At 36.0% G+C, this 4,789-nt stretch overlaps 1 protein-coding gene across 1 annotated transcript in view; it reads left to right on the plus strand.

Annotated features, from left to right (window-relative positions):
* The window catches only part of LRP2 (low density lipoprotein receptor-related protein 2), a 120,915-nt gene that overhangs the window by 14,065 nt on the left and 102,061 nt on the right, over window positions 1-4,789 (plus strand). The gene's annotated exons all lie outside the window — the stretch shown is intronic.

A 4,789-nucleotide genomic window follows, 5' to 3' on the forward strand; every position in this document is an offset into this window, starting at 1 on the left:
CCCCTCCCTGAACATTCCAAAACCTTGGGCTGTTTGACATGTAATTAAGCTAGGCAAAAATCTGACATCAGTGTATGGAAGGTGATTCTCCAGGATTCTTCTACCTGCAGGTCACTGGAGTGGGCTGTTCTGTTTGGGGACCGAATGGGAACAAAGAGTACCCTTAGTTGGAAGGCAGAAAGGGAGAAAAGAGAGCTTGTCACTTATTTTTCTTTTTGTAAGATTTATGTGTAAGAGGCTTGTAATTTACAGTTTGCACTTATTTGTTGAAAAACTGCAGATGTATTAAAGGTGAGACTGTTCAGTTGAAACAGTATTGCCTTGAGGAATGTTACTCTTTTAAATGCAAAAAATCTGTTGGGAGAGATGATTCCTGAAGTGTAAGGTAATTGCAGCACTGTAAGTTTCATTTTTGAGTGGACAGTTTGAGAGTGGTACAATCTACCCTGGGCTTAATAACATTCTTCAGTAATTGAAATCTTTCTTTCAAGCTTACCTGTTAAAGAGGTGTTAGCAATTCTCAAAGGTATTGTGAGCAGGAGGAAGAAAGAATGAATGAGGGTCTTGACCTATTCTCTGTAGTCAGAATAGACCGTCATGATGCCCTTAATCTGTGGATGATAAATGTGATTCAAGAGATTTTGAGTCAAAGTTAAAAGTATGAGGGACTTCATGGGCAGGTAGAAAATATATTAAAAGAATTACAAAAGACTAGAACTGTTCAGAAGAGAACTGAAAGGAGTCTGAAGAGTGGCAGCAAGTAAGGCAGTATTGGTTTCCATTAGAAGCCAAACATAAAATTCTGGTTTTAATACAAGAGGGTTGAATTTAAGCTTTAATTCTCAATATAAATATTTCTACACAAACATATGGGGGCAAATGAAGCACAGAGGACGTGGAGAGGGTGCAATGGACTGCCTGCCTTTTGAAGACTAGCCCTGTGGGTTCAACCATTGTGCTGTGAAATGCCTGAAGCTATTAACCTCTCTCTCTTCTGCTGGAGTTCCATGTGACTTAATGTGACATTAAGTAACATTCATTAGGGGTGTGAAGGTTGACTACCATCCGCTGGTGGCAGTGGGGTTTGTCTTTGGCAGTGGTTTAGCTTAGGATACTTCATTCCTACGCGGGCAATGCTTGTTGGGCAAAACTTGCCTTACAGAACAGAAGGTAATTGTGTTGAATAGTGCTCATATTGCATTATTTCCTTTGGTAATAGATGCCTTTATTTTTAATAACAAATTAAAAGCAAAAGAAAAAAGGTATTTAATTTGGTTTGTGTCTTGTTCAATCTGGATCTGACAAAATCACTCTTATGTTGCTTTATTCCAGTGGAAAATAACTAACTGGCACAATCCTTGTGCAAGTAGCTTACCTAGAGCCAGTAACAGTCTTCTTGTTTTTACCTAAGCAAATTGTGAATCTTAAGCATCCACTTAGGAGCCTCTTATAAGAGAATCTCAGACACAGAAAGCCGTGGAAGGTCTAGTGGCAAAGTTAGCATAAAGCCCAAAGACAGTAAGTATAGAAAGAAGTTTAGAAACAGTGATCCAGGCTGTATTTTTTTAGTGATGCTTCTGATCTTTGGTTTGCATTAGTCAGTTCTAGACTGGTTCATGTTAAAGATTATGTCATATACTTGTTTTTAACTTGGTGTTTTCCTAAATATTGAGTAGTTGAAAGCAATCTTATAATTCAAAATCATTTTTGTTAATGCCCAGAGACTCTTTATATATGTTCTGATGTGATTCATAAGGTCTGCCGTGCATTTTTCAGTCCATATTTTAGTAGTGCTTTAATCACAGTCAGAAGACTAAAACTGAATTATAGTAATTGTAGAGCAACACCAAAAATTAAGTTTTCTGAATTTTGAACCTTCAAAAGTCACCTAGATTCTCTTCTGTTAGCAATTTTTAAGCATGACAGTGAAGACTGATAGTTTTATTGCTTGATGTTAAACTCGATGTTATTTCCTCCAGAAATCCTGCTAACAGGATTCTGTTTGCCTGAAAGAGGTGTCTGGTTTTATCAGTATCTGTCAGAGTAAATCAGAATTTGTATGGAAATTAGCTCATTAGTATTAATTTTTGGCAATGTCTGACTGATTCATGAGCTGCCTTGCCATTTATAAACAAATCTCGTATGGAAAGCAAAACCTTCCATAAAATTACTAATGAGTGAATTCAGTGAATCTAGGCTTCAAATAATGGCAATAAACAAGTGGATGCCCCTTGTCTTCTGACAGTCCCTGCTCTTGCTGAAACCCAGGTGCTGCAGGCTCACATTGCATAGTGTATGCCAGTGGAAATAGTCCTTTTGGACTCTGTGCTTTCTCTGTGGATAATTACTCGTCAGTGTGACTAATGCCTGCAACATTTTGCTTAAGTTAATACTGTTTAAAATGTGCAACTAAATTCATTGTAACTGAGTCACAATTCTTCAAATCTTACAGGTTTCCAGTACTCGTTTTGAGCAGAATATGTACAGTTGAGTTTTAAGCAAAAGGTCTCTGTAGTTGTCTATGGTAACAAACCTGGTTAATACTGACGCGGCTATTTTTCTTTCATTCTGGGTATTTCTCTTGGGTATTTATAGCAGTAATTTTGTAATAATGCATTTTTTTCCCCCTGATTACTTTCTTCTTTGTCAAAGTTAGACTTGTTTTTGATCACAGTTGAAACACAAGATTTTTATAACCTTGGCTAGAAGTACCCTTGATACTGCAGATCACTTTTACTTCTTCCATGTTGCTTATATTCATAGATTGTCTCTTTAATGAATGAACATAATTATCTGCTATGTAATTTTCTTTGTCCTAAAGATAAGTGAAGTATCAGTCTTTCGTATTTTTATAGATGTTTCAGAGTTCTTTGCCTTCAGTTATATGAAAGCATGGAAGATAACATTTGAAAAGCCTAATGCCATAATTAAATGAATTATAACACGTCTGCTGAAGAAATGTATAAACGGACATTGATACAGTGCTTACTGTATGTAGGTGTGAGCAACTTAAACTATAATTCTGCAAAGTATTACAGAGTATAGGAGAACTGCATGGTTTGCAGGTTTTCTTTTAACATTCAGTTACCATTTCTCGTATGTACAAAGGCTGCTATGTTTATAATGCTTTCTAGAAAGTTTAACACTGTTATCTCCTCATTTTTATCGCTATAAGGGTATGTTTAACTAGAGTAGCTTAATGCAAGATAGACAAAATAAATTAACACTGTGGTACATAATGCTTGAATTTTTTTTGCTAGTTATTTACAAATAATATACAAATTGCTCATATTGCTTGTTTGTAAGCATTTGTTTCATTAGAAATTCTAATCATGTGGATGCAGATTTAATTCTGTATTGTAACTTCCTTTTAAGTGGTTATGAATATTCCAGTGGTTTTGAATAGCCATAATATACTAAATATACAAGCAGATTTAGTATTTGCTTTGCATAGTAATTCCGATTGATAAATGGTGGTTTATGTGTTGTGTTTATTAGAGCTTTAACTGCTAATCTTGTATGGAAATGTTGCTTTGTAGGGCAAAATTCAGCAAGAGGGCCTGGGATTCCAGAGTGAATTTGTACATTCCTTCAGGGCATTTTTGCAAGGGAGGTTGTTGTGTTTTAAAGGTAGTTGATAAGAGACCTGCACCACCAACCCCAGACCTGCACCACCAACCACCATCATGCATTAGTCTATGGAAGGTATTTGGGTGAACATACTCCTGTACCACTCTGTACCACCATTTATCCAAGTGAAATTTTTGACCATTTGCAGGATACATTATAAATCAGGATGTCACTACCAGACAATCAGATTTGAACATTCCTTGCATAAAGTAGCTTGCCTATATCCCTTAGGAATACATCACTTAACTGTGTTTATGTGACAGTGTTGATATGCCTGGTTTGACATGAAAGTTAGGGTAGCGTGTTATTTATGTCATCATGAATTCAAAAAGTAGGTGGTTGTGTTTTATGTATACTGAGGTTATCTTCTCAGGACAAATCACTCAGAATAACTGAAAGATGTAATTTTATCATATGGCTATTAATTAAATCAGGAAACAGGATTTTTTATTTTTTTTTTTTCTTCGGAGTTGGACTTTGCTGCTACCTCAGGTTTTTTCAGTGTTCCCTTCTCTGAGGTGCTGACAACAGATTAACATGAAACAGAGCTCTGTTGAAACTAATTATGTTATAGCTCATTGTTTTGGGGAGCTATAAAACTGTTCGCTCCCTTTTATGAGGCTGTAGTCACAATGAAAGGCCGTAAACAGTGCATTTCCTCTTTCCTACAGGACTGGAGATTTCATTTGTTGACTCTAATAAAGGCCTGATCCAGCTGCATTTACACCTGGGAATGAATGCTTCTTTATCAGGTCTTAATCCTTAGCAGGTCAAGCAGGAGGGAATGACAGCAGGATAGCTTTTGATCAGCCATAAATGTCAGAAAGCTTAATTTCTTTTAAAATTATTTGCTATTCAAATGTTGACTGAAGACATGCTTTCCTGTACTTCAGAGGAAAGGTTTTAAATATTAGGGCATTATTAAAACAACAAAACAAAACTGAGGTCTTTCTATACTTTCAAGCATGTCACTACTGAAATAAGATTTCCACATCAGCTAAAGGGATTATTGTTATTATTATTATTGCTTTTTTAAATCCTCAGAGACTCTGGGGAGGGCTAAAGTTTAGCACATTTGGCTCTTAGAAATAATGTGGAAAATTATGCCCTACTTTTATGGAAGTCTATACTGCTTGAGAATTTAAAACGGAGTCATTCC

Source organism: Pterocles gutturalis, unplaced genomic scaffold, assembly GCF_000699245.1.
Source record: "Pterocles gutturalis isolate BGI_N339 unplaced genomic scaffold, ASM69924v1 scaffold6981, whole genome shotgun sequence".
Classification (NCBI taxonomy): Eukaryota; Metazoa; Chordata; class Aves; order Pterocliformes; family Pteroclidae; genus Pterocles; species Pterocles gutturalis.